Source organism: Humulus lupulus, chromosome 6 (genome assembly GCF_963169125.1).
Source record: "Humulus lupulus chromosome 6, drHumLupu1.1, whole genome shotgun sequence".
NCBI classification, from domain to species: Eukaryota; Viridiplantae; Streptophyta; class Magnoliopsida; order Rosales; family Cannabaceae; genus Humulus; species Humulus lupulus.
The window spans coordinates 26,435,581-26,447,873 of record NC_084798.1 but is presented as its reverse complement, the minus strand read 5'-3'; the positions used below and the strand labels follow the sequence as shown (position 1 = coordinate 26,447,873).

General features: G+C 32.9%; 1 pseudogene; it reads left to right on the top strand.

Moving 5' to 3' along the window:
- Positions 1-5,874: 5,874 nt before the first annotated feature.
- LOC133784879 (rust resistance kinase Lr10-like) lies at positions 5,875-7,108 on the top strand (annotated as a pseudogene).
- Positions 7,109-12,293: the final 5,185 nt, after the last annotated feature.

Genomic DNA, 12,293 nt, shown 5'->3' with positions numbered 1-12,293 from the left:
AGCAGCGTAGTAGGAGAGAGCAAGTCCCGCGTAGTAAGCCCATTGGAAAATCGAAGAGTATGGTGTTCGATCGGGCAGGATAGCATGTTTCCCGTAAGGATCTAAGGGACGTTATCACCAACAAGAGGAGGACCGTCCCGGTCGAAGGGCAAAATCTGAACCGCCTTGCCAGTCAAGTAGAAATACTTGACGACAGTGCACCAGATGGTAATGCCTGACCAGGCGGTCAAGACCCTGGAACTTCGTCAGTTGCACCAGCCATCCAAGCCCAGCTTGACGTGCTAACAGTTGCAGTGCAAGGTTTGTCCAAACAACCTTCCGGGATAGATGCGATAGACCACCGGAGTGGTAGCCCATTTTGTGCCCGGATTAGAGCAGCTTAGCCACCTGAAAAATATAAAGCATCAGTTCTGCCAGTATATACAGAAAAGGTAGATCCCATCAGACATGTTGGGAAATTTGAGGACCAGATGAAATTGCTCGGAGTAAGTGACGATTATCGGTGTAGAGTTTTCCCGACTACTTTGTTAGATACCGCCCAGGAATGGTATTGGAAGTTTAAGCCGAACTCCATTACCTCTTGGGAAGCATTCAGGAAGGAGTTTTGTAGACAATTCAACACTGCCCGGACTCCACCAGTTTATGCCAACCACTTGGCAGATATCAAACAAGGAAAAGATGAGTCTTTAAAGAATTATATACAGAGATTCATGAGAGAAGCCAATAGAGCAACTGCTATAGGAGACGAGGGGAAGATGGTTGCCATATCCGCTGGGATAACTTATCAAAGCCCTTTGTGGGATAGTATACATAGAAATCCAATTTCAACACTTCAACAATTTCTTGACCGAGCAGACAAGTATATGAAATTGGATGATGCAATCGAAAAAGAGGAGAATGGCATAAACAATCTGGGCGAAACAACTGACCCTCTTAAGAATGATGGAAAGAAACGTGGAAATAATGGGTCTGACCACTGTTGGAAATGTGCCCTTAAAGCATATGTAGTAGACATTTTTTTTATGAAATAAATAAATAAATTGAATTTGCTATGCATATATTTTATGGACTATATTATTCTATGATAATATTATGTAAATATCAGGAAAATTCCTAAGTTCATATATGTGATCTCAAACACGTATTAGTACGGGAGGATTGTGTTTGAGATAAATGAACTTGAATAGTTCGCAGTAAAATAAAGTTATGGAATCTTTAGATTAATTACTGCAAGTACGGTCCACTAGTATTATGAATACATGTGATCTAGATCTGGATCACTAGTGTAGTAGGACACTTTAGTGGAGGTGCTTTATATATTAGAGAATATATAGAACTGGACCAGATATGTTTATTAATACTTAGTTAAATACTGTTTCGAAGTATTAATTAAATGTATCAACTGATGATCATATACAAATAGATCTTAATTCTGAATTTACTGTGAACTCCTGTTTATGTTATATGAGTTCTTTGATTCACTTGTTAGGGTCTGTCAGAATGATCAAGCTAGAAACTTTTGTTTTGGGAACTCATTAATATAGATGGCTGGGGACATAGTATACAGATATGGAATCTATACCTTCTCGCAAAAGATTGAATGATGGTTCTCTTAAGGGTTCACTTTTGGGACTGAAAGGTTATTGAGCTCAAATTCATAATTTATTATGAATTAACCTTCAATGGTACTTAAGGAAATAAGAGATAATTAAAAGAGTAAAACAGTGATTTTATTCCCGATTAATTATGAACCATTATTAGAGGGTCAAGTTGTATGCAATTATTATATCAATGGACGCTTTATGATTATAAAGTACTCAGTAAATGAAATGTCTATAATTACAATAGTGCAGTCTCTTATTTATAGTGGAATAATAACGAGATTAATAAATTAAGATTATTTAATTAATAATCTCAAATTTATTGGAGATTGGAATTATAGGTCCATAGGTCCCCATAGCGGCTCTATCAACACTGTTCAAGGTAAGAGTTGATATGAAGGGAAAATAGTTTAAAGACATATTTAAGAAGAAATTTGTTCTTCAGGACAAATATGCAATTATATGATAATAGTGATAATTAATTAATTACAAATTAGTTGTAGTTAACAAAATTAATTAATATTTAATTATTGTATAATTTTCGAAATTATATTAAATTATTAAATTAATTTCGAAATTTAATTAAATAATTAATTAATTATAATTTTCGAAATTATAATAAATTAAATATTTATTTTCGAAAATTTTGGATTTAATTAATTGGTAGAATTAATTAAATATCTTTATTTGAGTGGAGATAATAATCTGATAAGTTCAAATTGGATTTGAATTTAAAAGATTAATATTTATTCAAATAATTAATTATATTTGATAATTAATTTGAAATTCAAATTTGAATTAGTTATCAGGTTGTTAGATCTTATCTGACAAAGTAATTTGAATAAATAATTAAATAAAATTTGAAAAACCAATATCCCTAGAAATTAGGAAGCTACACATTCACACACAGTCCATGGACTGTGTGTGGCGTGTAGGGCCAGCATTTTCAGAGATGGGATTTTTAATTTTATTTATTTATTTAATTAATTAATGGATAATTCAAAAATTGGTTTTTGGATTTTTTTCATTAATAGAATAATTAATTAATTAAAAAGTAAATTGTAAAATGGTTACAGATTTATTTTTTAAAATTTGAATATTTTCTTTTAAGTATGACTAATCAGAAAAATATTTAGAGATGATATGTGAAACAACTCTTAACATTCGCTCTGTGAAAAATAGAACGATAGTTTTCTCTCCCTGAAAAATAAATAACCAATTCTCAGGCCTATTCTCTTGATCTCATGAGTTGAGTACATCAAGAAGAATCACAAATAAACTATCCTTCATTCTCTAAGTACCCACACATTTCTTGAGGTGTAGAGAATGCTTTGGAAGATCTTGGTGTGAGTACGTGGGAGCGGCTTGGATAGGAAGATCGTTCTAAATACGAAAAGATAGCAAGGATACTTGATAGGCTTCAAGAGGTATGAATTCTATCCTTATCTTGTTTATGATTAATGTATGTATATTAATGGATCCGCATATTTAAAGGTAGTTTAAATATGTTACAAAATTTTTGTTGTACACTGGGCCAACCACACCACCATTCCGCTGCGTATTAGGAAACTCGTTCCTAACAACCACCATGAGGAAAAGAAAGCAAATTTGAGTTCAAACGAAAAGCCAACCAAGTATGAGCCTCAGTTCACTAATTACACCACTCTCTCGACCAGCCGAGCGGAAATATATCTTGCTAGTCATGAAAAGGTTCCCTACAAGAAACCTCCACCCATCAGGAAAGAGATGAGGAAAAGAGATATGAATAAGTTTTGTCATTTCCATGGAGATTATGGTCACGACACGAATGAATGCAATCACCTCAAGAACGAGATAGAGTTTCTTCTTCGGTCGGGCAAGTTAAGAAAGTACCGGGCAGAGACACCCCAAGGAGAAGGAGGCAGCAGCAATCCTGGGTTCAAACAACAAAGATCTCCACCCTTGCAGCCCAGACCTGTGGACTTTACCTTAGACACTATATGTGGAGGTCCACACTTGGCTGAGGATAGCAACGAAGCAAGGGAGAGGTATGCTGAGCGGGAGTGCTAGGATCAGGAGTCACTGGAACAGCGAGCGTCTGTGAATATATTATTTCTAAATACCACTTTCAGACTGGTAGTTTAATTTCAAGTTGTTTAACTTGTTATTTAAATTTGGTTTATGAGTTGGTTATTTGCTGACCAGTCATGTAGTTTTGAATAATTTTTGTTGTTTAAGACTCGTTATTAGACACGTTTTGTCCTTTTTAATTTACGAGTAATAAAAGAGACTACGCGCAGCGTGATCGATTCTTGCTACAAATGTGCATGTGCGTTAATTATTCGAACAGTGTTCAACTGGTCGGTAAAATCGGATAATGTTCAACTGGTCGATACGTTCAAGCAGTGTTCAATTGCTCGAATATTTTCAATATATTCTATGTGTTTTACGAGCAATAAACTGCTCGAACAGATTCAGTCAAGTAGCAAGTGACCCAGGATCTTTCAACCCTCGATCGATTGGGGGGCACATGGGGTATATGCTGGTATATAATTTAACACAGGCAATAAGAGCACGAGTAAACATATTTGTTTTTAGGCTGACTTGTAAAATTTTGAAGTAAAAAAAGGCCATTAAGCTAACTTGTTTGACAAAGCTTAAGTAACTTGGAAATTTTCAAAATTTCAAGTTAGAAGCAAATATTCGTGTGACAATAAATGTTATGCTCATAAAATGTTAGAGCAATAAGAGTGTGAGAAAGTATACTTAGCAGGGACTTATGAAATGTCTAGAATTTCAATGTTAGAAAACTAAGTACTCATGCGAAAATATAAGGCATACATCAGAGTGACTTACTATTCACAAAAAACTTATACCATTTTAAGTCTAAAAGGACTTAGAATGTTTCAAGGTAGCAAAGAAAACTAAAGTATAAATGCCAACGGCTGTACGAGAAGAATATCAAGGTTGCTAAGCAACAATTGTCTTCACAAGAAAAAAGAGTAAACTACTGGCCAGGTACAAAGTTTAGCTGATCAGGTGCAAAGTTTTCCTGGTCGGGAGAATAGATACAACTTCCTTGGTCAGCTGAGCATGTATCACTGGTCGAGTAAGAAACTCTATTGTTGAGCATGACTAACAACGATGAGTCCCTGGAGTGAATCAAACAAACACGAACAAATGCATGCAAAGTAAATACTACATAGTGAAAAAATGTCTTTGAGAAGAGAAGTCAATTTTTCCCCAAGATTGATTGAGAGAAATCTATCTCTCAAAATACTTTTGGGAGATTCGAACAAGGTGTTTTGAGGGATAAGTTTTAGGCATAGGCTTAAGTGGCTATGCCATATGCCCGAGCGATTGGGGTGCATGGCCGAGCGGCTGGAGGAGCTACGTGTCCGAGCAGTGAGGCTGCGTCTGAGCAGGTGTGCGCTGTGTCCGAGCGGGTGGCGTGCATGTCCGAGCGGGATGGAGCTGCGTCCGAGCGGCTGGCATGAGTGTCCGAGCAGTCATGCACGCGTCCGAGAAGATGGTGTCAGGCGTGTCCGAGCGGATTGGGCATGACCGAGTGGCTTAGGCGTGCATCTGAGCAATTTGGTGGTGAGCATCCGAGCAGCTTGGGGGCATGTCCGAGTGTCCGGGCGGTTAGGTGAAAATGACCGATCGTCCATATGCATTTTTTTTCCAACAAGCTCTTTCTGAGGAGCTAGGCCTATCGACCAAAAATAGTGGCCGATCGGCTATAAGGTTCGAAAAAACAAGTTGAATTTCAAGGGTTCAATAAGCTTCAAGATAACATCAATGATCATCATATACCCATGAACCCGAAGGAGCAATGGAAATGGGATACTGATAACTACCGTTTTCATGAAAAGAAAAGTTCAGTCGTGGGTTTACTACAAAAATGAAGGTTACTGACTGGATGGAAGCTTTTGGATGACCTCAACAACATTTTGCTAGAGAAAAAGTTTATCATACGAATAAATCATATAATAAACTTGGGGGGCAAATGTTATCCCCAAAAATTGGAGTTTGATGACGTGGCAATCAGAAGTGACAAGTGGCAATACATGGTCTGTAAACGAAACATTAATAGCCAATAAATGTATTGACTCTTCGGAGTTGTGATAAAGTTATCTGACCGACCTGGTAGAGTTTCTGTCAGACCGATAAGGATTTTTGACTGACCAGTCAGGTGCTTGTCCGACCAGTCAGGTGTTTGTCCGAACAGTCAGGTGGATTTTTTTTTTTTAACATATAGTCATTATATTATTAGCTATTAAATAATGATAATTTTGTTATAAATATTTAAAAACAGGTGCAAAAATTGTTTTGCAAGTGATCAGAAGTACTATATGTGAGTTTGGACTAAGTCCAATAAATATTAATTTAACTCTCTCTTTTCACTTCTACTTAGTAAACATATATATGTTCTTTTATGTGTTTAATTTGCATGCAATTATGGTGTTAGCCTCATCAGTCTTTAGTTTAATGGTGGCAGCTGCATCATTTTATCTTTACACAATATACGAAAAAGATAAAGAATATCGGCTAAGAATTGGAAAGTTTTTAGAGGATTATATTGCTCAAAAACCATCAAGATATACTTATTCTGACATTAAGAAGATTACAAATCGTTTCAAGGATAAGTTGGGCGAAGGAGCCTATGGAACAGTGTTCAAAGGAAAGCTTTCCACTGAGATTTTGGTAGCTGTGAAGATTCTAAACAATTCATCAAAGGCAAATAATGGAGAAGAGTTCTTGAATGAAGTGGCTACAATTGGTCAAATTCACCATGTGAACGTGGTTTGCTTGGTTGGATATTGTGCTGAAGGATTTAGAAGAGCTCTCATCTATGAATTCTTACCAGATGGTTCGCTTCATAACTATATATCCTTAGAAGCCAGTCGAAGTGGAGACCGTTCACCACTTAGTTGGGAAAAATTACAAGAAATTGCCATAAGCGTTGCCAAGGAAATTGAGTATCTCCATCAAGGTTGCGATCAACGAATCCTTCATTTTGATATCAAACCACACAATGTATTGTTGGACCACAACTTCAAACCAAAAATTTCTGATTTTGGGTTAGCTAAGTTGTGTTCTAAGGATCAAAGTTTGGTATCAATGACTGCAATTAGAGGAACTGTAGGGTATATATGGCACCAGAAGTATTCTCTAAAAACTTTGGAAATGTGTCCTATAAGGCAGATGTTTACAGTTTCGGAATGTTGTTGTTGGAAATTGTAGGAAGGCGGAAGAATACAACTGAAACAGATGAAATTTATTATCCAGAGTGGATATATAATCTCTTAGAAGAAGGAGAAGATCTTCGAATACAAATTGAAAACGAGGAAGTCAACAAAATTGCTAAGAAACTTGCAATTGTAGGACTGTGGTGCATCCAGTGGCACTCAATGGGACGTCCATCGATGAAAGTTGTTGTCCAAATGTTAGAAGGTGAAGAAGCTCTCAACATGCTGCCAATCAAATACACATACAACGATACCATCAAGAATAATGACCCCTGAGTTAGAAACAATTGTTGAATGAATGCAATGGCTCTGTGTTATGTAGTTTATTTTTCACTTTATGTTTTCCTGTTAGAATGATTTTTTTGCATGTCGTATAAAAGTAATGTAAGGAACAACAATAAAGTAGTATGTTTAACATCTCGCTATTGTGTTTAACTGTTACTTCATGAATCGATTGAACTATATGTTTGTTTATCTAATTAGTCCACATCTGACGTGTTTTGAACCAAAATATTCAATGAGTTATAACTTCATTAATCATAAATGACTTTGGTTTGGTCTCTACTCTCTACCAATTATATAAGAGCACTTATTTGACATCTTAAGGTACAAGTAACATTAATGACAACGAGATGAATCAAGATCCTCCGTCGAATTAATATGTCTCATATTGTGTCTAACCAATAGGATGGGATAAGGGTCTGCTTACTCTGTAATTCATGCATACATTAAAAGATTTTTCAATCACGTGTATAAGTCAAATTAGACAGCATATGCTAAGACTTTTGCTTCTTATTTCAACCTATCCATATTTCAGATCATCATTAATAGTCTATCTTTTTTACTATTCCCAACACCACACATGTGTCATTTTATCTTATTATAAGGGAAGTTTGAGTTTTTATGCTTAGTGAGGGGTTCAAAGTAAAAAAAAAAAGCTAGGCATTTAAATCATTTCAAAAAAATGACAATTATTTTTACAATACCCAAAATATCTCTCTCATAATTTTTCTCATCAACTTCCTCTTCTCTCTTCCCTCTCTCTCCCCTAATCCATTCATCTCAACTCCTTCTCTAGAAAAAAAAATTCATGGGTAAGGTAAAATATAATAAAAATCAATGTAACAACAAGTATTCCTCACTTAGGACACTAAAATACTACATTTCGAACATATCTGGGCATGATTTTTGGGTTTTTTTGCGATTTTTTTTCAGATCTGAAACTTTGAAATCTGCAGAAAATCGACGTGGTTCGAACCTCCATCGAACCACCATCGAGCAACATCAATTTTTTTCATGAAAATCTTGATTTTGAAGGCCCCATCGAGCTGGCATCGAGCACCATCGAACCACCATCGAATCACGTCGATTTTCTGCAGATTTCAAAGTTTCAGATCTGAAAAAATCGCAAAAAAAACTAAAAAATCATGCCTAGATCTGTTCGAAATGCAATATTTTAGTGTCCTAAGTAAGGAATATTTGCTATTACATTGAGTTCTCTTATATTTTACCTTACCCATAGATTTTTTTCTAGAGAGAGAGTTGAGAGGAATGGGTTGAGGGAGAGAGAGGGAAGAGAGAAGAGGAAGTGGATGGGAAAAATTATAGGAGGGGTATTTTGGGTATTGTCAAAAGATTTGACATTTTTTTCAAATGATTAGAATGCCTAGCATATTTTTAATTTTAGAGACCTCATTAAGCATAAAAACTCAAATTTCCCTATTATAATGACAAAGACATGGTTTTAAATTCACCCACATTAATCTAAGCACTCAAAGCCAAATATGTAATGAACAATATTTTCAAAAGTCTATTTTCATTATTTACTCCTTATAACATATCATAACGTTTTTGTCTAAAGAGACCAATAATCTCACTACATAAATCAATTTCTGGTTTTATATATTGTTTCGGGAAATAGACACTTTTAAAATTAAGTCTCATCTTAAATTTACTGAGCTGATACTTTGTCATTTAAAAGTAGAGGACCAAGAGTTACTTAATAGTAGAAGACCAAAACTTTAGTAGTGAATATAAGGTTAAAGTGATAGCAAAATTTATCAAAAATTTGACCCTATTGGAAATACATGTACATATGTCCTGTATTAATTTTAAAAATCATTCAAAAGAAAACTTTAATTTCATTGAAACTTTAACTAAAGTGACTAGGATTGTGTTGAAATTTCAAGCGGGGTTCATCACTTTCTTTATTAATCATTCATATATTTTCATGATATTGCCTATATATATATATTAAAACATTTACTAATAGAACATGACTTTGTCGATAGTTCTGGTATGATTTTGTCTTGGTCATTGTTCGAAAATGACAAAAAGCAATTAATGCATTGACTCTTCTTATCAACAATTGTCTTCTTCGTTTCATTAAATGAATTTTATGAAAGTGGGCTCCTATTAACAACAAGTGTCTAGCATCTTCTTCTTCATGGATACTTCATCAATTATATCATCGTATTTTCAATAAATTATACATCATCATTACGCGTTTTATATATCATATAAAGTATTAACAAGTTTTCTTGATTGATGTAAGTTGAATCGACAACAAAAGTAATTGATTTATAATAAAGACACAAATCAAACAAGTATGTTTACAATAAATATTATATTGAATATTAAACATTATAAATCCTAATGTCTAAATTAATTTCCCAAAATTGTGCAATTATTTCTTTCTATCTTGGACCATTAATTATATGACTTTCTCATCTCTGTTTTTCTTGACTCTTAACAAGTTAGGCATCCATAACGTCAAAACTAATCGGATTTTTGAGTTTGTGACAAAATTATTCTTGACTTTTGTGGGCCATGGGAAAAATTAATCAATTTTTTTTTTTATACAAACATGTATATATATATATATACATGCTATACTTAATAGGTACATGCCTAGTTGTAATATTTGTGTTTATCCTTTTTTTGAACGAAAAGACTCTATTTGTGAAATTTTAAAATATAATTAAAATCAACATATTATAAAAACTTTGATGAAAAACAAGTTGAATAATATATTTGTAGGAATTATACTACTTTTTATTTATTTTCTTTTTGATACCAAAACATTGCTTAGTATTAGTTATTTAAATAAATTAATGTTATATGTTTATAAAATTATTTTTTTATTAATTAACAAATATGAGATGTCCACTGTTTAAAATAAAATAAAAAAGATCAATATTTATTTTTTTAAAATTTTAAATATTATTTAAATCAAATAAATTTAATAAAATTTTGACAAAAAATGAACAAAAAAAACTTTTGACAAAACATTTTGGTGAATTTTGCTATGACTTTAATCTTGCAGTAAAGCTCACGACAAAAGTCTTGGTCTTCTACCAAATATCAAGACCCACTTTAGCCGTAAGCCTTACAATTAGGTTAAAGTCATAGAAAAATTCACCAAATTGTTGTCTCAATTAGAAATATATGTATATATATGTCTTGTATTAATATGAAAAATAATTGAAAAAAAAAACCTTATATATTTATGTAGCAATCTGAACTATGGTCACCTGGACTGTGTTGAAATTTCAAGCGTGTTCATCACTCTCTTTATTAATTATTTGTAATCTTATTGACTTGAATCATCTAGGCATTCTATTGTGTTTATTATGTGATCCAAGTTTCGTGATATTGCCCATACACTTCCTCAAAATATGGATTTCTCTGCTTTTTTTTCTTTTCTTAATACATTGCAATTTTCAAGACTAATGCGAACTGCAGTTTATTCGATTGTAGAGAAATGTTCACGAAAAAACTACAAATAATTATATTTATAATATTATTATATATATATTTATAATTTTTTTTCTTTTCATATATATTTTGATTTCAGATTAAATAATTTTCTTAATATCAATATAATTATATTTATAGTACTACATTCAATACCAAACTATGTTTAAATTTTTAATATAAAATTTTATCATACACCTAATTTTTCTAAATTATTATCTAAATAAACATAATATATAAATTAAAATTAAGAAAAACATTCACATATTTACCTCCTACAAACGGAATGGAGACTGCAAGAGCACAAATCCGAAATGAGAGAGAACCTTTCCTTTTGCAGTGCCTACTTTCGAAGCCTTCGCTGTTTTTCTTTTACGAGTGCATTGCGTTCCAAGAAAGATTGATTGAAATGAGAGTGACAAAGAGCATATAGAATTAGTCAAGAACAATTGAAGTTTATAAGCACTTTTTCTCGTACTATTATCTTTGATTCCATATCCCACTTAGTTAGATGTCTAGCAAAGGTAAGATTTTTCTCAACTCAATGCAAACTCATAGTTAACTAAAAGTAAACTAAGAGCTAGCTAGTGAGTATCACAAAATGTCAATGCCATAGAAAATGCCCATTGAATGTACGTTGTCATATAGCAAGTATTTATGTGTTTTCATCTTTTGAGTTACACATGCATTAGCTATGGTCATAGATTGATTTAATCTAGTTTCAAATTTGGACGACCATCCATTAATTGCTGCTCGAAATGGGTTGAGCCTAGTTTCTCTCATGACACTCACTTTTTGTTGGATTGTTAAATTAATTGAAATGATATCTGAATTCAATTAGTTAATCTAAAAAATTGGCATATGTGACTTGTGCGAATATATACATTAATTCTTCAACTTAATATTAAACGTGAAAGTTTTGGTAGGATAATTTAATCTTTTGTTTTAACATTTATGATGTCAATTGTTAAAACACAAGATTACAATTAATGGAACTAATGTGAGCAGATTGAAGTTTGTGAGAACTGTCTCTCATATCAATGCCGTTCATTTGCTCTGTTTTAGCACAGCTGTAGTCTTCTCAATCTAATACTTTCGAAGCCTTAGCTGAGAAGCCATAAATTTTAAACATAATGTAACTTTTCTAGTAATCTAGCAAAAACAATGTCTCACTCTTTGAAATTCAAATCTCGTCAGACAATGCCACGTGATTATTAATTAAAGTATTTGAGATAGATATGTTGGTTTCAATCGCCCTCGATCTCACATAGATGTAGTATTTTATAGTATATCTTTGACTAATTACGAGCTATTTCACATCTAATTACCGGTCTAATTACCCCTGGACATTTGTCAAGATCAATAATCGATTTAATTAATAGTGTTCTTATGAATTAAATTAATAAATTTATTATAAAACATTTATAAAATATTAATAAATTAAAAATTTTAATTTTTTTAATTAAGAATTAATAAATTGTTAATTAAATAAAAATTTAAAATACGTTAATTCCTTGTACGAGAAAAAGCATGCATTTCGATAAGATATATACATAACGTATTGCTATTTTCAATTTTTAGGGTACTTGGAAGATTGAAGGAATATTTAGTGATGGTTATTCTAGATTGCAAAGAGGAGAGGTGGAGGAGGAGGAGGAGAAGGAGATAAACTTGAAATCCATATTTCAGATCCCTTAGACGATGA